We start from the raw sequence: 23,547 nt of genomic DNA, 5'->3' as shown, positions 1-23,547 counted from the left end.
TAGCTTTGAGATATTCTCAATTTTCTTTTCCTACCAGCAGCTTTCACTTAATGTAAACTCACTCTGTGGCAGATACTCAAATACTTTAAATATGTAATTTTCCCAAAACTAAAGTCAAGTTCTTTTGCTATTTCTTTAACATAGATTGATTAGACTGAGTGTCAGAACTCAATTAAGACCATCTGATGATGGAGCTTGCCTGGGGAAAGTGAATACCTCAACAGCAACATTAATATTTTATTTCAGATGGAGAAAGTCTTTCTGTTGAGGTTGCACATTCTGTGTACTGGAATGATTTGGATTGAATTCCACCCCAAAAATCTGAACACTTACATTTTGTACTTCTACGTGCTACAGGGCCTTCAACAAGGAGTTGTAGTGCTGTCAGGCTGTCCTAGGCTCTACTGAATTTTTTGAAATATGACCAGAGTGGAAGTTTATTTTGATGACCGCCTTATTCTTAGTTGGCTGATTTTGGCAAGGATTCCTGCATTTCCATGAAACAACGCCACTGGCTTCAAATGAAAATACAGCCTTGAAATTGGAAGTGAACAACGAGTACGATGCAGTGCTTGAACAAGAATATGCTCTGGACCAGCCACAGAATGAAGTACTCAGTAGGAATCACCATTTTAAGCACAAGGGTGAAGACAAGTCTGGATTTTCTATAATAACCATCACCAAAGCATCTAAGTGCATCCCAAGTGCAGCTCCAATCGGCTTTATCAAATATTCTGTTCTTCCTTCCAAACCCTGTGAACCTTCGCTATTCTGGGCACTGATGTACCGATGCTGGAGAAGAAGGGGGCATCTCAACACCTTGCCAGCTCCTCCACTGCAAAGGGGATTTGTGGAACTGGACAGAGGTGGGGAATGCTCCATCCAGGCCTTGAATAATGTGGTACAGTGAGGTCAAACAGTCATTATGTGGCACAACACAGCCTTGAAGAGGGATAAAGTGTGGACACAAGAGATCCTCAGCCGCTCACTGACTCCACCTTTGCTTCAGAGACGTATCCAGTATTCATGGCTGGCGCTCAGTTCATTGGAAGCACTGTGTCTCCAAAAGCCAGAAGGATGAAAATACTTGTGGAAACAGAAGAAAATCAAGAAAATGCCAATAACCAAACCAGTCACCTTCCCAGCCAATCCTGCTACCTCCTTATGCATCATAAAATACCCAGGATACTTTTATTTTAGGAAGAACAATCTGGATTGATAAAGAGAAACCTGAAATATTTGGAAAGTACTACTCTCAGGAATAAATGTTGCATGAGAAAGGCCTACAGTTCCAAAAATGCATCACTCCTTGAATGCTACAGTGTGTAGTACAATTTGGCCAGCTTTATTTTCTAAATATGCAAGTGTATAAAGTGAATTTCTATTTTGCTCTGAAATTAAGCAAAATCAACTATATTTTTATATGGCACTTCTTTATGAAGAATTACGAAGCCCCTAAAAACTGAAGACTTCTTGTAACTGTAAAAATGTACTGGTTTTATGTGACACAAATGTGTGAATTAAGAGTTTTTGACTGGACAGGACATGAAATCATTAAGAAAGGATCATCCTTTTCACAGAACAAAAATTTCAACAGGTGAAGTTTAAAAAAATAACTAACCAACCCCCTTCTCTTCCACTCCCCTTTCTTCAGACACATTGCAACTTACTTAATTAGGTTTTAATTTCTTGAGATTGATAGTATTACCATTTTAGCGATTCTCCTGTCATCCATAAAGTCTGCTATGAAGTCTAGATCCAACTTTACAATGATACACAGTAAGTAAACAAAAACATAACTTAAACATTAGAAGAAAATCAGACAGAAAACATATGCCTTTTGGCTGCCATTTCAGGATAGTATAGGCAGTGTCCCTGAGTCCCATAACTGAATATTTAACTTGCTTTTATTTAACTTATTTTGTAGTATCACAAAATGTGCCATAGAGTCTTTGGCTTTGATTTTGCAATGGCATCTGCCTGAGTAGATCCTTATGGAGTCCCCTTCCTGAATGAGAGCTTAGATACTGTAAATCTATCCCAGTCATCCCTAAAGAGAAATTGGACTTTTCCACTGTCTGCACTCAAACCTCAGCACCTCCAGATGTAGCACGCATCACAGCCTTCACTTCAAAACAGCTGTCAAGAATGTGTGCCAGACTTTCAACTGTCATGCCATACAGACAGGATCCCACACGACATACAAATGGCAAAATAGAATTAAATAATGGTACATGATATGAGAAGAAAAACACAATAGAGTTACAAAATGGTAGCGGTCATGCTCACTGACTTTACAAAATTCAAAATTTCTCTGCTGGAGTGAGTTTAATACGAGACAGTTCTAAAAATCATGATGTTAACATGTAGCTGCATTTGTTGAGAGAAGAAGAATAACTCTACTTGCCTAACGTATTTTAAGAAAGGTGTCCCCAAATTTATCTAGACTGATAACTTGTCTAAAATACCCGTAGCTATTACTTACTGTGTATAGAAAGCTCTTCTGTTCATGAGTGATGAGGCATAGTGAATAACTAGCGGCCTTCACATTGTGGTGTAAAAAAACCCTCTGAAACTACCTCTATATAGAATTTGGAGTGATTTCATCAATTACTAACACTCTTCCTAAATATAAATGGAATTTTAGTTAGTAGTGCATTTGACGAGGCAGATTAAACTGACAATTTTCATTAGTCAGACATACAACCATTGTAAAAATCTTCCAAACCAAAAGGTTAGTCTTAAGAAACTAGGCACTGATGTTGGCAGGTTCAGAGATATTTTTTCAACTTTATACAACAGTTCATCTGTGCCATTAGAAATGACTCAGAAAGTAATATACTGAAATATATACTGATGGCCTGACACTGGAAGAGGCCAAAGAATAAAGAAAATTTAGATGGTCCTGATCAAGTGGCGTTATTTGTCAGATGCTATGACACCAGAAGCAAACAACTTGAACTGAAACTCAGGTAAATACTAGGAATTAGGTTATTCATTGGATTTTGAAATAAACACCATCATAAAAATGGCTATTCAAGAAATATATTGTGAGAATTATTTCATTAAAGATCTGTATGGCAAAGTGTTTCATTTTGTGTAATAGCACTGTATGTTATTAGTTATACAGTATCAAATAAATTGAGGAAGAGCCCTCTCAGAGGACCCTCTAGACATTGCTTTTCTACAAGATCAAGTCAGGCCAGATGATCTAATAGTCCCTTGTGACAATAACATTTATAAATCTATGAAAAAGTTTAATAAAATATAAGACCAAATATGATCTTGTATTTCTAAGTCTTCTGAGCTTTAACCTTCCCCCCTCTCCTTTTTGTGTTTATCTCAAAGTAATTCAGCTTTTTATTTCAGATTTTCTTGCACACTGGTTGCACTGGTTGTCCACTTTCCTATTGTTATTCTGGAATTCAGTAAACTACCAGTCGCAATTTCTACTATGGCTGTGGTCTAAGTATTTAAGCTCCTTATAACTATTTGCAAATGTAAATAGAATGTTTAAAACAAGGTATTGGATCACCAAAATCCATCAAAATAATATTTTAAATGACTACTATATGGATTTTTCCCTACCTCCTCATTGTACGACTTGCACGTTATCTTAAAAACTTGTCCCTTGTTCTTAAAGAAGAATCCCATTAACTCCTCATTGATATAATGCCCTGACAGGTTAGCTCTAAGTAATGAGATAATTTGATTATTATGGTATTTTAGGTAAGTCCTGCTAACCAATAAATGTAACTTTAGACACCACCACTCATTATATTCTTTGTTGGCTGTTAATGTAGTCTGTCCTTTTATCCCTGCCAAGCAGTACTCATTTACTTGTTCAGAGTGAGAACTTTCTGTGTGCCAATTAACTACTACTTCTTGAGGGTCACTCAATAAATATTCCACTGTTTCAATATTTCAGTTTTTATTGAGTATCACTCATGTTGGTCAAGGAATTCTGACCATGTTTTCCTAATACGATGGCAACTTTTTTATTATAGGCCATCTAAACCTAACATTTTAGTTGCAGGATGGGTTTGCCTTTTTTCAGTTTTTGAAAGATTGTAGTGACCATGTAAAGCTAATACAAAGGTTAGGCATTTTTTTTGTTTTTTAAATTAATTCAGGGAATATTCCGCAGTAATAAGAAAATTTGTATGTTCAGATGCTACTAATGAATATCAGTTGAAGAATCTACATAAAGAGATGGACTAAACTAGTTTTCTTCTGCTTTGTATCCACTTAACAGCAACACAAAGCACGCAAAGAAAATTGTACTTACTTGACTTTTGTATACCAGTTTCACAGATCCAAAGAGTTACGTTTAAGTGAGCTGCCAAACCTGGGTTTGGTGCCAGCCTGAGCACTCTCAGTTTATCACCAGCTGACCTGCTGCTGCAATTCTAATGCCGACTTTCTTGCTATACACTCACATTTCCTTAAGAATAAGATTCCATAGTCACTGCAGCATATCCACCTTTTCCAAGGTGTAAGCCTCGGTTAAAATACGCCTGGAAAAGACTACAAAGCAGCCTAATATTCACCTGAGTTTCTACCTGTGCTTATAATCTCCATGAGGTATTGGAATCACTAACTTGTTATGGGTATCGGTATCTGAACTGACAGCATCCACTGGAGCCTGACACTATCCCAACTGGGTTCCAGCAGAATTCATGCCAGTGGGCACAGTCTGGATCTGATTTGGAGGATGGTGATGGAAATAGGGATTGTTAAAAACACCCCATTATCATATGGTCTGGTAGTTGGCTACAGCGCTGTTCTACAAACATGATTTAGTACAGATGTTTCATTTAAACTCTAGGTTTATAAAGGTACACATTTTTTTGGTTTATTCTGATTATAACCACAGTCTACTCCTCCCCAGTAATCAACTGCTAGAATTTGTCAAATGTTGTCATTTAATATGTGGGTCACTTCCAGTGCTGTGTTTGTTGCATGGAATGCTCCACTTCCATAGAAACAGATGTTTTAACTTAACAGCAAAAAGAGCTAAACAAGTGCATGTGAAGGAGCAGTGCAAATAATGTGTTTCATTTCTGTTATTTATAGCTGTCCGCAGCTATCATAATTTTTTTATTTGAAAATTATTAAATCAATTACAAGAAGTTTATTTGCAGATACTGCCAAGAATGGTGCATGCTAGGCAACTGCTTCTGGGGAGAAGTGTCTTCTTCTGGGCCATTACAGAGGCGTTTAAGTGAAGTCAATGCATTTCTGAAAGACTACAGTATGACAGGGTCTATACGCTGAGCCTCAGAGTATATGCAGAAAAAAATTACCCTTTTTACATCTCCCAGCCCTTCTGGCAGATATGCCAAGTGGTAAGGGCGGTGGAGCTAGTACTTACCTAATTCGTCAGCACATTTGAAAAGGGCAAGGCCAGCTGAGATGGTGGTTAGAAGGAAGACTCCAGGGAGGGGGCTCTGGCTGGAAAAAGGCTGGGCTGAGAGGATGGGTTTGCTCCTTCTTTCAGTTTGATTTGACTGAAATACATCCCACCTAAACTGGGAATTACAGTTGTATGAAAAACTAGTAATAGTCTTATCTAGAACGCAAGGGCGAATTATTTTTTTGAAACACAGAACTATTTACACATACCACAATGAAGTAACAAATCAGCCATCTGTGAAATTCTTTGCTCTTTTAAATCCTACCTGACTAGTTTCAGGTCACTGTAGGAGCCACTGATTTTTATAACAAAAGTGATGTTTGAAAACGAGCCATACTACGCACTTTCCAAATTGTACAGACAGCATAATTTGTAACAGTGCTGTAATATTCCACATCCAGGGGTGGATCACGTAAAGAACGAGCTGCATGCAACCAAGGTAAAGGCTGATAGCTGATACTGTCTAACATCATTTCCCAAACAAATCCCGTAATTTCTACACTTGAACCGTGGGCAAGGCTGAAAGTACAGCCCAGGTTATTCCAAAAGTTCACTGTGTTCCCCTTCACGGCCCACCCAAACGCCCTGGACGTGTACTCCACCCACCTATACTGGGGTTTCTGTGCAGAAGACAGAGCCAGGCCAGATGAGAGAAATATCTATGTTTGGAAAGCCTCCGCAAATGTGGGACACAAAAGCAGTAAACAAATCAAATGGGATGCCAGACCAAATGTGTTCCACATTTGCAAAAATAACAACGTTCATTCAGGAAGAAAGGTTTATGTGTCTTCTCCTCGTACAATCCTTCCCAAGGTACTTTCTTTCAATCCCCCCAAAATTAAACCCAGCACAGACAGCAGCAATATTTGTGAGCATGGAGCATCGACCAAGCGCATTGCAAAGCCACTGACAGCTGCACGTGGCTTGGCACGAAACACAGCTCCAAGGCGTGAGCAGGTGTTTCCTCCCGCAGTCCTCCTCCGCGCCCGGGCACGCTCCGAGGGACACGGACGTGCCATCGCTCAGCACCGCTGGAAGCAAGCGTTCGCGCCTCACCCGCCATTTGCACTGGACCCAAGCTCTGGAGCCAGGCTGGCAACTTCTTCCCATGAAACTCTCAGATCTCTGCCCCCGCCGATGAATTCCTGCGTGGGAACATCTCCAGACCATTTCTCTAGCCATGAGAGGGACCTCGGGAAGCCTGCCTCCGTTCATGTCGGTGACCGAAAGCCTCTCCAAACATCTCTTTGAGGAACTTGCGAAACCACGGGAACCAGCGCACCTCTCCTAGGCTGTGTACACAGCAGCTGGTAGCTCCACGCTTCGGTGTCCAGTAGCTATACTACAACAATAAGAAGCAAGATGCAACTGGAAAGCATACAGGCAGTATGGGATAGAACTGCTGTTCAACATCAAATTTACATTAAGTGTTAAATGTAAAAAATATAAATTACTGAAAAGTTTGTCCAAAGTTTCTACTAATTCATTTTTCTAGAAAAATCTTGACATGACAAAAAAAATCACTTAGGGCTATTCGTTAAAGGTGTGCTTTAGCACATCCTTAATGAGAGATGGGAATTTTGGAAAGCTGGGAAATCTGGAAAGCTCTTACAGCTCTCTTCAGTGTATTTAAACTGAATATTTAATGTCCGCACATAGTGAGTGAGCACAGTCCAACCCAACCCTGCAATAAAGAAAAATAATGATGTCAGCTGATATTTTAAAATCCTACTCTTTACACAAAAATAAGTAAGTCATCGTGATTGTTTGGCAGCAGATCAATATGAAGATATCTTGCATTAATATATTATATATTTAGGGGTATGGGTATATTATTTATTCCATAAACTCAGCCCTTTCCCTGACTGCAAGTTTTCTACAGAGCACGTGCTATAAATTTGTTTCGAATTCATTTTTGTCTTAAGATTAAAAAGTCAATTTATGGTACAATTTACATGAATGAGGGTAGTCATTTAATACTTGAAATTTAGAATATCATTGTCCACCTGAGTCAACTATCATTATTTTTAGTCTTTGTTGGATAACTTAACCTTTATAAAGTGGGCAGAAGGGCTTCATTAATTTACTGGGACTTTCATTCATTTAGAAGTCTGGTTAAAGAAGGAAGATGTATTATACTAGTGCTGGATAAGCAGATTAAAGGAATACTAGGGCATCACATATTTTTCTTGCTTTCTTAACTAATAAAATCATTATTTTCCGATATATTTATATGGTCTTCATATTTAATATATGCTCTCTTCCTGAACAAATGAACCAAAAAAACATACTGCAATAAGACCCAACTGATTTAGTAGACCTCAAAATCCAGAATCCTTTTTATGCATCAGATATGCACAGTTTTGCCTGCGCATTATAGTCACATATATTTTTCTTCCCTTGATACAGTTATTTGCCGTAGAGTCGAAGTCTGGAAAAAAGATTTGAGGATCCAACTTTAAATATGAATGAGACAAAAGTCTTACTCTGTGACCTTAGGTGTGGCCTCTTCCTGCTTTTCTTTCTATTACAGCTATTTTCTGTTCACTAGCTAACTAATCCTCAGGACAAACCTAAAAAGTAAGGAAAAAGTAATAACAAACTTACAGCTTGCTTTCTGTACCTGCCACCATAGCCATGTGTCTTCTACCAAGCATTTCCATGTTCATCAACTCCTTTATTTGCTGCAAAAAGTAATGGAAGAAAGTATTCTCCTGCAGAAATCCTGGCTTTTTCAGGGATTCGTGTGCTGAATATCCAGGGGTTCAAGGGTGCCTCTTGCCATGCCTGCCTTCTCCATGGGATTCCTGTCACTCCTCTGACGTGCGTGCCCATGCCTTCAAGGCGAAGGCTTGCAAGCAGGGCTTTGCTCACTCCCCTTCTTGAATTTTTTATCGTTTTACCTACATTTATACCCTTGTTCTCAATTCCATAAATGTAACCATCCGTGCACTGCAAGCTCCAGAATCTTCTTGATCTGAATGACAACCAGACAAAAAGAGAGCTGATATGGAAAGCATTTTCACAAGGCAAAACTATCCTGTGACAGTAACTTGATCATAACCATTCTCGTACAAAATTGAGTTTATCTGTCACCCTCGCTGTTTCCATTAGGTTGACTTCTATTTTTTGTCTTCTTCAGTTACCACCACTCACACTGTTATTTTGCAGGAAGGAGTCAGATACAAGAATAAAAATTATATGTACCTATGCGTCTGTCATCTCAGCAAAACCCTCCTCCCACTTTCAGCATGTGCTCGCACGCAACACGGGGATGAGGAAACGCATCTCCTTTGGCGAGCACCGGACCGCGTCCCTGGGAGGGAAAGCAGCCAAGCACGCATGGGAGGTATCACCAGCAAAAAGCCCCAGCTAAAACCCGACAGCTGTAGTCTTTGACTTGCGTCTGCCGCTACTGCGCACCTTCCACAGCCCTGCTCCCAGCGCACCACCTGGCAAGTACTGACATAAATGCCTAAAACTAACACGCACATGACGGGTCTGTGAATCAGTTTGCTTTTCCTCCGTTACCGTATTTAACATGCGTTCGCTAAACTGCAAGATTCAAGACTCCAGGCACCTCTGTCATTCCCCTTGAGCCCTCTTCACACACCCCAATCACATATAGCTCCCAAAAACATATAATTACATTAATTGGGACACTGCTGCAACCCATAGGTAGACATGTTTATATGCTATAAACTTCATTTCATTAAAATCAATGGAAGATCTAAAAAAAAGTAAACAAAAAATGCAGGATGAACAGTAAAGTCAGGTGAAGTCCTGGACGAAACGTCTTCAAAATCTGAGTTTTGTTTTCTTTGGGTGTTTTACCTTTCCCAGGTAAAGGTTTTGTCTTCTGGGAAAATGCATTCGTCCTAGTGCTGCGTGCCGAGTCCTGCCAGCCCCAGCACCCCCGCCCCCGTAGCAATTCTCCAAAAACCCAAATCCTCGCCGGATCTGCAGCACTGTCAAATTTGGTAGTGCTGCGGTTGCTTTGGTGGGAAGATCAAGCAGTTAATTCACAAAGGGTAGAGAGAAATTAACGCTTTCTAAACTACCAAAAAAGACTGAGGAAAAAGGGATTTTTTTTCAATTTCTATTTAGAATTTCAGAAATAAGCTTGTCTATTAAAACCCACGCAGAGCTAAAAGCTATTTCGTTGAAACTGGCATGGCTGGGAAAAACTCAATTGGACAAAAAATCCACAAAACCAGTGTTTCAAAATCAATTGCTTTCATGCTAGAAAGCTGTCATTTAGAGGGTTTCAAGATAGTATTTTGTGACGTTGTATTTGGTATTTTATGTTACATTATTTTATTATGTCCTGTTAAAAGCAGAAGACTTACCTTACATTTTCAGAATCCCTAAAGATATTATCATTAAGCTCACGTATAATTTTCACTGAAACATCTTTTATCTCCTTCCTAAGCCAAATTGATAATGAAAATTTGATAATGAAACAGCTGGACACATGGATACTGCATGTGCATAACATACATTACTATTACTATACCTGAATAAAGCAAAAGTAAAAGTTATACAAAAATGAAAATTAATATAACACAATGCAAAAATTATTTTTTAAATTTACATTAAATTTTACAATAACTTAAATATACTTGTCATCAAAATAAAATTTAAAGGAAATATTTCAATATAGTCCAAAGCAACATTTTCATAAAAAATATTTTGTGAAAAATTTCTACTCACTTCTATAGGGAGTAATCAGGAAATAAGCTTAACTATTCATCCCAGAATTAGGAGATACAAACATCCACTTCTCTTTTATTGTTTATGTGGAAATATGAATTCCTGTAAATTGATGTTATTCACCTTTACTTCCTGTAAAATAGTATAAAATGATAAAATATATAAAAATGAAAAATATTATAAGATAAAACTGAGGGAAATATCTCAACTTAATACAGCTTTTTTCCTAAACCTTACAATCTGGAATTTCTGTAGTTTGTGAGAGCTACAGAAACATGGATAATTTTTATTATATGTCTTCTGGGAATCTCCTTTTACCTGTTTGGGGTACAATGACAAACTCAAAATTCCACTGAGATGCCAAAATGCTGGTTTCCACTGCTGGAAAATTAAAGCTCTAACTTTCACTCGATGGATCTTTGGTTTCCGCCCCACTGAGGAACCGAGACCTCAGCACCGATCACTCATCTCCCTGTCTCATTTTACAGAGGTGCAATGAAACATTGATTTCTTTATGCATTTTAGCTTAGGATGCTAGCCTTCAGGTATTAATCTGATCCTCGTTTTCATTTCCATGGCTGCAGAGAAACATTTTATCCTTTTAAAGGAGTGGACTAACTGCTTCTCTCACCCTATTTTTTTGATCTGGCCACTTGTGATTACATCTGTAATCTTTTAATCTCCCACACAGTTTTCCCAGCACATCACGACCCAGGAGATGACATGTTGTCCTGCCTGACTATGCAGCTGCAGCCCACAAAGCCCTTCAAAACGCTTTTGAGCAAAAGCCACCTTGTGAGACATGAACAGCACTAAGCATGAATTTCTCTGGAGTTATAATGCGGGCAATATTTGAAATGACATTCAGAACTCCATTTTACAGGCAGCTCACACAGTTACAGCGAGTACATGCTTCACGCAGGCTCTGCTCAGGATTTTCCATGGAAAGTACCTTCAGCCGTATTATCCACGCAAGACGCATCGTCACAGTTCCCCACCAACAAAATCAGAACCGCACCTGAGCTGCTGCTGGTTTTCCCCATACATATTGTCTCCTCTATGGTAAATCCATTCTGGTCACATCCTTCTCGCGATGCTGACAAGAGGGCTGAGTTGTCCAGCAGCAGCAGGAATTGTCTGGGCTGCGGTCAGTCACAGACTGCAAAAATCAAGCAAAAAGCAAACTCCTTCTCGCACCCGGAGTTAAAGTGGGAACAAAGCTACATCCAGGAACGCAAATGTTTTCCCACCCTGTTTTATCTCCAGTGTGCTCCTATCAATGAGCTTCTGTTTCCTATTTGAAATCAGTTCCCTGAACACACAGTTGCTATCCTATAGGTCTGCTCCTATATGCTCTGCTTTCCCTCCCTGAGAAGAAAATGTATCTGTACCAGGAGCTTCCATGTTCTCTGAGCCTCCTTTGCAGCTGCTGTCCGGTCACCGACATTGCCTAGCAAGCAGTCTCCTCATGAGGAAAAGTATGTTCATCTCCTGTTTGACAACTCCAAGCATCCTCTGGAATTAGATAACAAAAAGAATTCAACTGAAAACGTGATAGCAATGAATTTTGCAGACTCTATTTTCTAGTTGTCCATTCATACCATGATTCAATTTTAATTAAAATCTTGCAAAGTTTTCAGACATTTTTTTTTTCCTTGGGAAATGTTTTTACTTAGCAATAATGCTAATTTAAAACAAATTTCCTGAAACGTCTTACATTTCAAATCCAAAAGAATAATTTCAATGAATATAAGTGGTTTACTGTTTTAGAAACATATCACCCCATGTTGATAAACACAGGATTCAATGAAAATGAATGAAAACTGAAAAGATATGAAGTGCTCACGGATGCAACATAACTTCACTTCCCAAACCATCATCGTGAAGTAAAGCCAGAAGGAACCCAGTAGGATCCTCATAAGCTCAATAAGCTTTAGATTAGATCAAATTAGGTATGAGTCAGAAGTTCTTCATGCTCACTGCAGAGCTGATTTCTACTCTCTGTTTTCCCAGGATAAAAAAATGGGTTTATCTTTGCAGACTCACAGGATATCTATTGGAATCGAGCCTTCAGAGGGTGAGGAGACAGCAGGTCTGCAGACAACAGCGTCCCAGTGCACCCATCAACAGTACGGGGGAAAGGGAGAGCCAGGAAAATGTCTCCTACTATGAAAACAGAAACGCTACAGTCTCACTTTGCTCATTATGGAAAGATTGCCACCGTCTTTACTATCTTTGAAAAATAAAAAGATGAATCAAAAATGTTATTATTTGCTCTGATAGTTATAATGATAGTTATAATTCAGTCTTTAAACCTGAAAGTTGGGCTGCTAAGGCATTCTGGCTTCACCATTTTTCTTAATTTCTATGCAAAAGTGAATTACACATGTGCGCTTGGAGTTACTGGAATTATTCCACTGCGTGGCTGCAGGCAACGGCAATTTCCAACAAGTCAGTTCCAACGTCTGACTCTTATTTTTACCTGGTTTGGGGGAGTTAGTCTATCCGCTGGTGGCCCCCACGCAGATCCAGGGGTTTTGCTTGCTTTGATAGTTTGTGTCTGCAGAACCCAGTTAAATTCCCTGGCAGGTTCAGACCTCCTTTGGAGAAGTCAGCTGGGGAAAGTCATCTTCCCCGCCAGCGGGGCACCACCTGCTCTGCACTGCGTTTAATGGCCTTTTGCAAAATTCAGTAGCTGTCTCAAGAGTTCAGAAGAGAAATATGAGGCTTTCATTTAACAACATAATGTGATTACTTGGAAAGCAATCCCTTGCTAGGATTTGATAACTGCAACAAAACTTCCTACCAAATTTAACAGAACCTCTACTTAAATCAATCTATAAGCTTGTGCTTAAGCATTTTGTTAAATGAAGACTTAAGCAGAGGAAGACAGCGTCTGTGTGCTCTTCTTTGGGAACACTTCAAATTGGGTTTGCAGCCCCTTACATCTTTCATACGGTTTGTTCCCTAAATCAGAACTATCATATGCAGAAAAAGAGAAACAATAGAAATTGCTCATGCTGGAAACTGTTTCCAAGCCATATTTTTCTTGAACAAGACTCTAAAGTTGTATATTACAAGTAAAGTTAAGTTTAAATGTTTTCGGTCTTAAGGAGTCTAAATGTTGCCATTGTGCTTAGTAAACTAATTCTGGAACGCTTGTAATCCCCGGGTTGTTTATTGTAAGTGTGTTTCCTGAAGATTTTGCTTTTGCTTCTTACATATTGGAATATGTGGCTTTTTTTTTCTTTTTTAAAATTTTATTATTAACCATGTGTATGCAGGAGAAAAATCCTTGTATGTTTATAAGCTCTATCTCTTCTTTAAGTCATTGTGGGGAAGAGGGTTATTTTAAGAATGGGAGGTAATATAAAAGCACGATTTGTTTTCATCAGACTTGTCTCTCTATCCCTCTTCTGCTACTAGCTCTGCATCTAAATCACCGCTTTCCTCCACAGCTTGGAATAAATGTTTACAAGACACAATGCGGATTTTCCTTATGGGCATGCAGAGTCAGCCTAAGCCCTGGGATTTAATGCTGTGCATAGATTTTATGCAGAGATGGATAAATTTCACCTGAAATAAAAGACAAGAGCAAACCCAGTTATCTGTGTATTGCTATGTACACTATCGGCTTGTCTCAGTTCAGCAGGTGAAAGCACACATATTTAGATTAACACCTGCAATTTAGTGGTGGGTAAAAGATTTGTAAAACGTGCCAACTGTGTAACACTTCATTTGTTCATTTTTTCATTCAAGCTAAAACCCCCTGTTCTATAACGCACTGCTGATGGAAAGGCTGTGTTCTCAGTGAGACATTGTATTTCTCAGCGAGCCCTTACATTCCAACAACAGCTTTTGGTGGTCTAAGCACAAAACATTCATTTCCTTGGAGAGTCAAAGGCTATCACATTTGGGCCCGGCCTCCCGAGGTGCAGCTCAGCGGTGCTTCCCTCAGGCTTGCCACGAAGAACGAGCTTTGCACGCAAAGACGAGACAGCACAAGATGCTAAACCGGCACCAGCTTGTCCTCAGTGGAGAGCAGCTTCAGCAGTGCTGCTGGAGAGCTGATCACACCTTCTTTTAAGCATGGTGCATAATAATGTTGTTTTTCGTAAAATTATGAACTATTAAATCTGCGTGACATATAGATGAGAGAAGAAATGTTCACAGGCCCGCTGTAATTTATGAACATGTGGTGCGCAGATGTTACATGCGATTTTTCTTCCCCTTACTTTTGAAAATTTGGATTACATTTTCTCTCCTTCTCTCTCGTGTTCAAACTCTGTACTTGATGCTTTATTAGATGTCTCAGCAGGGTAAATGCATGATTAATAATTGTCGATGACAGAAATTTGGTTTCTATAAGCTGTGGAGTGAAAGATAAATACAATGGGAACAGTCCTACCTATGTATGGATGCTTATGACAACTAAGCCTCCTTAAGACTGTCTGTGTTAGGGTTACTCATGATTTATGGGGATGTCACCACTGTCCCTAGAAATGGAAAACCTCTTGCAATTTCTCTTATTGTAATCATCACTTTTGCTTCAGATACCTGGGGGAAGGGGGAAATCACCCCAAAAAAAAGAAAAGAGAAAGAAGGAAAGAAAGAAAAAGTTAACTTTCTCAGGGTCAGGAAATATTCCATAAAACCCCAAAGTCCTGATAGCAGCACCATGAGAGCTTTTGTCAGAGCAATACACCCTCTGTGCTGCCATCTCTCAATTAACCTGTGAGAACACACTGTCAGAATGAGACCATGGTTTGCGTGTGCAAGGATCCAGGGCTGAACTACGGGTTCACTGCAGACTCTCGTCCCCACGTCACTGTTGTCTTGGAGGAAAATCAAACAGATGGTTCTGAATCCCTCCTGAGCAACCATGAGCCATGCTGTCCTGATCTGGATCCTGGAGAGCTATATACCAAGGTAAGGTTTTGCTTCGAGACCATTTCTTTTCTAATGAGAAGTGGCTGGCCACAGCAAGTTAAATCCAATTTCTAGTCCTTTAAATTCAAGGAAGAGATTTTAACCGATTAGGTAAGTCAATAGACAGGAATAACTCACAGCAGCTGGCAAGCTGAAAGCCTTCCCTCATTTTGAAGTCTACCATATTCTAAAAGACAAAATCCTCATTTGCAGAAATACATCACTTCTGTTTCTTCAGGTCATATTTGTTGGATAAACAGCAGAAAGCCCCAAGAATTTTCTTAGTAGTTCTCTCTAATTTCTTTGGGTCTTCTAAAAAATTACGTAACTGTTGCCATTGCGATATTGCTTTGTTTCTAATATCAGCTGTTGATAACTGCAGAACCCTGAACAGAACTGGAAATCCTATATGCAACAAAGTATACCAGACAGGAACAGAGATGAAGGAGAAGCATAGCTGAAATATAACCAAGGGAAGTCAGCTCTAACAGTTGAAAAAAGGAAATTTGCATTACAAATATATAACAATCTATTTCATAAGTCTAGTAGTACTACATGTGCTAAACAAATTACAATCTATTACTCATTACTCTATAATAAAGGTCCTTTTTGATATGTAAGCAACTACTGACAATAATTTTCTCACTTAAAACTTTTGTTCTGCAAACAAATAAATTTTCTGGAAACTTTCATTTCTCCTGAAGTTAAATAGTTTAAAAACTACTACAAATTTCTCAGACTCTTACTGTTACAGTGTCATCTGCCTTTGGGTCTGTAGGAGCACAGAAACTCTCTGCTTTTCTGCATCTCTCTTCTCATCTCCACGAAATTTTCAGGAGTTAAATTTGCATGTAGAAAGATAATAACTCCTTCACACATCTGGTAATTTGTCTGGGAAATGTACTGATACAAGAGATCGCCTGCTTAAGAACCACAGCTGAACTACATTTCTGTAAATTATTCTTACTAATTAGTAATTACGCATATTGATGGAAACCTCATCTGATTTTTGTTTCATGAGATTATGCAGCCTGATGAAGGGTTTTAAAAAAAGGACAGGAAGTCCACTTTCTGTTTGCGGAGGAAATATCGATCATGTTAAGGTTTGGCCCTTCCACTGTTTCTTTGAGTCCCAAGCCCCTGTACAACTAAAAACCTAAAGCAAGACCGACTGAAAGCACGGTCGCTTTGAAGAGGCAGGAAGGGACTGTATGCTGCGAGAGGTTCAAATACTCTGCACCGACACACTGGCCTCCTCCTTCTCCAAGACTTTAGAAAAAATAGCAAATTTATTTTCTCCTATTTGCCACGTTGATCTGAGCTGCTGGCAAGGCATTCCTCCACAACAATATGAATTACCAAAATCAGTAGAAAACTCCCCTTAATTTTAAACAGGTTTGGAACAACTTGTTTTAACATTACTAAATTAGCTTTGATCCGGATCGCAACTTAACTGTGGACAGAAGAGACGGAAAAGTTAGAAATAGGGAACCTGTGCCAAATGTTCCTATGAACCGTCAGAACTGGTTTCCTTACAAAACCCCTCTCCATCGTGCCGAAGCGGAACGACAGCTCGTAATTGCTTCAGCTGACAGATGAGCCTGAGGCACGGCTGCACGCACGCGGCGGCTCCGTGGCTGGCAGGAGGCATTCAGGGACGCCCAAAACTGCTGGTCCTCAGTAGAAACTCTGAGAAAAACTAGTAGGAAAATCTTCTAGGCTCCAAAGGGGATATAAAGCTCTTTTGACCTGATCTCACCTGCTGCTGAGGGCTTGGAGAAGGCCCGACAGCGTGTTGCCCTGGTGCTGCTCAGGCTGCAGGCAGGGCCCTGGCACCTCCCACCGGATGCGGCAGCTCCTCCGCAGCCTCCCTCCATGACGGTAAACTCCTTCTCACGCCAGGATGCGCGACGGTCACCGTCGTGATCTCAGTCTTGAACCAGGGTTTCCAGCGCTGACGCCACTGTTACTTTCAGCTATGCAGGCAATTTTCTTCAGCTCTGCCCGCAGCAGACCATCTTTCATCTCTGCCCTCCCCTCAGCACAAGGAGGGACTGACAGAGGATTACACAGGGGGCTAGAACAAGCTCCATTAGGAAAAACAGATAATTTCTTACAGGTGGGCACAAGTATGTTTTAATTCAGAGATGTTTCCCTCCAGAGCAAAGCTCTCATTTAACAGTCTGACGCAGAATGTGCCCCTGCGCGTTTCCACGCCGAAGGAGGGGAGCGAGCCGACCCCGCAGCCCTCCAGCGGTTTCCCGGTGCTGGAGCACGTGTCTTTCAGGTTCAGCAGCGGGGGCAGAGGGAGCAAACCTTTCGACTTTCTCCAGCTTCCAAAAATTGCTCAAACTGGCACATTCTCAGACATACAGACGAGTAACCTCCTACTGTCCCAGAGCACTGAGCAGACCTTAACTTGTTTTAGGATTATCAGTAGCTTTCAAGCCAGTGAAAAACGAGAGAGACAGCTGCCCCTGTATTTTGGCTGTTCTTAAATCTGCATGCCGCCCACAAGGCTGAGATGGCTGTTCACATTAATTCTAGGTCAGTGGGTTGAAGACAACGAATAAGTAGATTGGATAGGTTTGGAGTCTTACCACCCGTGGTGGCTCCTGTGATGGTCTTGAAATCACTTTACCACCTCTGAATTGCATTATCGTATAGCCTAGTCATAGGCATTATTTTCTAGTCAACAGTCTTACAGTCTATCTTACAGTCTAGCTCTATAGGACAAGGACAGCAGGAGAAATGTACTGGAAGGAATTCATGCCACCATGGATGTCGAAGTCAGGCATACAACATACAATATAGATGTCCACAGGAATACGTTTCTGCTGTTCCACACCTTATTGCTGTAAAACCCATCTCTGAGAGCTGACTGACTGGAAATGTGCACATTTACAACACAGAGTAACGACGTGCCAGTATTGCAAATATTGACAACCTGCCCAAAATCACATCTAGTTTTCTTTTCTGGTTTTCTCTCTTCACCATAGCTGAGACAGTGTAGTTCTCCCAGGTGGCTCAAGATGATGGATACTGCAGTTTTTTCCATAGAGGCTTGCAGATAAAGGGACAATGATGATCAGAATAAAGCTATAATAGATATGAGAGTTCCTCTGTTTCGCATCTGGTTTTTGACACTTATTAAGCTACTAATTGAAAAGCTTTACAGAGTTCTTTTTCCCTCAATAAGCAGCTTAATAAAAAATACTAATTAATGAACAGTAATCCATGAAGACAGCAATGAATTCTTCCAGATATTTCTGATCATCTCACGGTTCCCACCAATAATGTAGAAGAAACCATAAGAAGGAAAGATGGAAGGAAAGGGTAGTTAGCAATATTGTGGTTGTTAGGCTTCCTTTTGGAGTCTGGCGTGCAGCCCCGCTGCAGAGAGAAGACCTGTCTGCCTGGACCACTCACACTGATGCAAAATAACCTGTGTCCTTATATTCTATATCCTGGACTGAGATGTACAGGAGGATCTGAAGTAGTATCACATTTAGGAACAAATCTCACTCACAGCTTCTGCTTTTGGTCACCTCCAGAATCCTCAGGTTAGCAGCCAACCATGAGGCGTGAAAGAAAGGAGAGCATGCATTTTATAACTGCTAAGAAGAAATGGAGCACTTACTACCTTATATCAAAGGATTCATGCATCAATTTAACATATTCTTGCTTTGTCTGTTACATTTCAAATATGCTGCCCTGTGCTAATGAGAGGGAAAAAGGGGACAAGCTTTCTCCTTTCCCCAGTCGATCTGAGCTGACTGCAAAAATGAGACTCTAAAAAGTCTAACTGGTTCCAGCTGGATCCTATGGAGCCTACGAAGGACTAGTTCCTCTTAGGCAGATTAGAGGAATGTGAATTATTCTTATGTCGTGACAGTGACAACCACTCAAAGCCCCTACCGTTGGGAAAAGTTGTGGAGGGCAATACAAGAGCATGTAACAGAGAACAGAGGAATGCTCTTGGGGGTAAAAAAAATCCACACAAGAGACTGCAATAACGAGATGTACACAAGAGTGGACTTCACCGGGAAAGTATAGAGAGTCATATCCCATGAGTTATTAAAAAGTGGACTGGGCAATGTAATGCAAAATATGCTGTATTGAACAATCTCTCTTTAGGAGCAGGAAGGACACAGTGAACTATCAAGTCATTTTTCTTATTATGCCTGTCCTTTATTGCTTTTGAAAGTAACCTGGCTTGCCAGACAGATCCTTGCTGTGGGACAGAAGAGCCTCACATTTATAATAACAGTCCACAAAGAATGAGTCAATGGGGAACCCTTTGTAAAATGCATCTTTGACAACACTTCGCAGGTTGAAACGTGTTGCTTTTTATTTTATCTTTCATAAGCAAGTACAAAGCCAAACTGTAACTTTTAATGGCAGGGACGTTGTGCATAACTGAAGCAGTTTCTTGTAAATATGTGAACGTATTTAAACAAACAATCTAAGGCAGACTTACCACAGTGAATGACAAAAATGAAAATCAATATAATCCTGAGTTAAACTGGTGTGTGCTCTTGCAATATATACCTACTGGGACTTAGTTTAAGAGAGTTTTGAAATATTTCTTTCTCTAATATTTATTTAAATGGAAACTTTCCCAACTGTTGATGGCAGATATCACATGCTTGCGGTGATAACAAATATGGCAAATTTTCTGTTCCTGTGGAATGTCTAGTTTTAGCTGTTTGCAAAGAAACACCATATTGTAAAGCTGAACTGGAAGCCTGTCAGTGACATGAAAATATGGAAGAAATTTAATTGTTTCCATAATTCCTTATTTGAGTTAAATAAATCTACTCAGACATGTAACCCCTAAAAACCTGAAAAAGCTGCAGATGTTATAAAGTTAAACAGTTTGTGGTTCTCTTGATAGCAAATCTTATTAAACACGAACTGAAAGGGTTTATGCAAACATACGAGACACAAAATAGTAGGATCTTTTAATTTAACTCTGATAACAGCTTCCAAATATCATCTGTAAATATTTAAGCAGGGACAAAAGGTACTGTCTTTTACAGATCTATATAGAGCATTTCATTAAAAACAAAACCAATAACCTAGTACCTTAAATTATAATATAATGCTGGCAATGACTGTTGCTCCATCCAATATTTTCTTACAATGTCTGTTACTTTCTCCCATTCTGTGACTGCCCTGAATTTCTCTTCTTATTTTATCAAAACCAGGCCTGAATCGGTTTGGTTTATTTCTTTCTTCAGACCAAGGAAGAAAAGGTAGTATAATTCCCACTAAACCTTGGAATACACTTTCTTTTGTACTAGCAAGTATTTTCTTTTTCTAAAAATACAACACTTATCCATCGTTAAAGCTTGTTGTAAAATAGAAACTGAACTGGCAACACTGACTAAAACCACATATCCAAACCAATTCCTTTACATCTGTTTTTATTTCTTGAACTTCTTCAGCCTTGCTCGGATTTCAGCTCCATGTACCAAGTAAGCAAGAATTTTGCAAGGGATAAAACTGTCAACCTGCAGGAACAGGAAGAGTTCATCGGGAAGGCTCCGAAGGTACCGTCTGAGAGGTCAACATGGACATGATGAGGTTCTCCCTGAGCCTGCTGTCATGCGAGGCATCCTAGCACAACGCGTACATGAGGCCACTGTGTAAGGACACTTACAGTGTACTAATTACAGATAGTTTACTTTCACAGTTATTAATTGACTAGTATTGCTAACTAGTAGCTAGTGTATTACTAATAGTGTCACAGTATCACAGTGAGATGAAGCATGTTATACACTTAATGTCTGGATGAACTTTTCTGATGCATCTGAGGAAAGAGGTACCTTTAGAAAGGAGGCAAAATGGAACAAAAGTATGACCCAATAACCTTAACCCATCAGAAAGAGGTGTACCAACTTTAGAGTTGACCGTGACTGGCCTTCGTGCACATGGCTGGCTGGAGAAAGGCAGCTGAACGATAGGTCTGAGTTTGTCAAAGCACAGCAGTCCCATGACACTGGACAAGAGAAGAGGGGTGACCATGCCTGGCACACAGTGCGGATTAGTCCATGAAGCAGTGGGAAGATTTAGACCCAAGACAGAATTCCTCCTTGAACCAGTAGTGCATGTGGTCATCACACACGACGTATCTGGACGTAAATCCTTTATCCATCTCATAGAAAAACAGAAAATGATTTTTCAGAGCAACTGCATTTCAGATATTAACTTTAGAGTCTCACTTTTCTGCTTTGTTCTCCTCTAGTCAATTAAACAAAGAGATGTAGAAGAACCAAGGAGAGAAATACGAGCAGTTGAAAAAGAAAAGTGCTGTCATAATTGTACAATCGGTTGCTGGCATTTACAAAATTCTGTGCATTCAGATTCAATATTTTCCATATGAAGATCATCACTTAATATAATGCTGAAGCTGTATGGAGGATAGGGCCCCTCTTCCAATAAATAATTTGCAGATACAAGGACAAGTACAATCCCTGCCCTGAGGAGCTTGGAAATAATATCCTGCTTGTATAAGTTGAAATAGAAAGGTGTTTATTTTTACTACAATAAGTGCTTAACAACCAATAACTAAACCAAAACTATTATTTCAAAAGGATTTAGAATAATATTTTAATTATCCCAATGTTTATAGAATTGAAAAAGCAGGAACTTTTAGCTACTAATAACGACAGTCTGAAATACTGTTTTTTTCTTTGGAAAATCCAGAAACCAGTATAATGATATGCACTTGTAAAAAAGAAAGCAGTGGGACAGACGAGCTTCCATTACAGGATTTGGCCTAGAGGAGTGTAAACAAACTAGCATTCTCTTCAGGGCAATTTACACATATCGGCCTCCAGAAATTTATATTGTTGAGGAACTTTGGGAGTTTTACTATGCCAAGTCAGAAAACACTGCAAGTTATTTACAAGACCAGCAAAGAAACACTAACCACATAAAAGAGTATATAATACTTTATTCATGTTATGTAGGAACACAGAATATAAAAAGTAACAAGGAAAGAGGGTGAGACCCAGGAAATAAAAGTGTTGTGGGAACTCATATACTCTTTTCAGATAATTCTTATCAACATGAGTGCTGAGAAGCATCCATCCTTCATTGTCAGCCAACTTAGGCTACATCTGGCTCTTGAGAAATGTTATCGCATTGTCTGCTTATCTCATTCACAGAGTATCTGTGATATTCACAGAACATCCGTCAATGAGGACCTACAGGTTCGTTGTTAAGTTACTACCCCCCCTATAACACAGACCAACATGAACAGAGCGCATGAAGGAAGAGATTCATGACAAGTGCGTATACGTGAAAAAAAAAAGAAGCTCTAGTCGGATAATGCTGCAATATGGACAGCGCAGAATAGCTAGTGTGAGGCGAGCATGAAGGGGAGACAGGGCCGGCCCCACATGTGCCATGCAGGGAGCTGCTGGGCTCCCCAGAAGCTGTCCCCGGGCTCTTTTCCTCGCTGTACTCCTCTGCTGCCGCGAGCAGTACCAGCGTCTCGCGTGCATGGGATCTGCTCCCATGCCTGTCAACCGGGGCCTTTACAGGATCACCATCCCACAGAGGAGCTCCAGCACAGACAGCATAAAAGAGCTAAAAGAAAAAGAGGAAAAGACCCAGAAGAGAAAGGAGTACAGAAAGGAGAGGAAATCACTGCTTTAATCTACACCACATGTACAACACGGCTGAGCTACAAGCTCTAGGGAGCCGTAACTCTGAATATCCTGACTTTTGTGTGTTTAAAATCTCAACTGTAGCATTACAACATGGGGGTTTTTTGCATTTAATTTAATTTTTTTCTTTGGGGAAAAAGAAAGTATGCTTTACCATACAGTCAAAGAGACCACATGACGGACAGTCAAATAAATATCATCCACACATTTATTTGCATGATTAAGCCATCAGACAGTCAAGTAAAGGGAATGAAGTGCATTTATTTGAATAACCTCCAAGGTATTTTGTTAGCACATAAATAAAATGGGGACAGCAAGCCATAGCCCTTAATTTTCTCATTGTTTAAAATGTGCAACTCTAGAGTAACTCCTCCGAAACAAATGTAAAATCAATGTAAGAACAAATTGATACACATCTGAAAACCTCTCTGCTTTCCCATCCTCATCCTGCACAAAAAAGCTGCTGATTTTAATTCTTTGTGAAGTACAAGATACAAGTACGTGTCGTGTCTAGGCAAAGTTCAGTGCCTCAGTGTTTAACCAGATATCTAACACAAGATGGTATAGTGCCCATACATCCTTGCTCTGTAAGGAGATCAGGAAGCTAAAACAATTTCCAAAGAGATAAAGAAGAAACGTTGACAAGTTTCTCACAACTCCAAGATATTCTCTTCTTCAAAAGCGTGTAACATCTGCATTGTGTGCTGTGGTTTCTACATCAACAGAAGACCAAGCGGACAGAATTGGTAGAGCAGAACAATTGGTGTGGAAGACCTGACATCCGCAGTACACATATTTTAAGGGTTTTTT

General features: G+C 39.8%; 1 long non-coding RNA gene across 1 annotated transcript in view; it reads right to left on the bottom strand.

Moving 5' to 3' along the window:
- Nucleotides 1–5,145: 5,145 nt before the first annotated feature.
- Nucleotides 5,146–23,547, bottom strand: part of LOC142406824 (uncharacterized) — a 292,658-nt gene continuing 274,256 nt past the window's right edge. Inside the window, exons 2-6 of the long non-coding RNA XR_012774714.1 lie at nt 11,521–11,672; nt 11,082–11,288; nt 10,130–10,261; nt 8,024–8,393; nt 5,146–6,758 (exon numbers count right to left, since the gene is read on the bottom strand). This is a non-coding gene — a long non-coding RNA (uncharacterized LOC142406824). The remainder of the gene's footprint in view (nt 6,759–8,023; nt 8,394–10,129; nt 10,262–11,081; nt 11,289–11,520; nt 11,673–23,547) is intronic.

This window comes from Mycteria americana, chromosome 2 (assembly GCF_035582795.1).
Source record: "Mycteria americana isolate JAX WOST 10 ecotype Jacksonville Zoo and Gardens chromosome 2, USCA_MyAme_1.0, whole genome shotgun sequence".
NCBI lineage: Eukaryota > Metazoa > Chordata > Aves > Ciconiiformes > Ciconiidae > Mycteria > Mycteria americana.
Note: the sequence above shows the minus strand (reverse complement) of the source record. Positions and strands in the feature narration are given on the sequence as shown.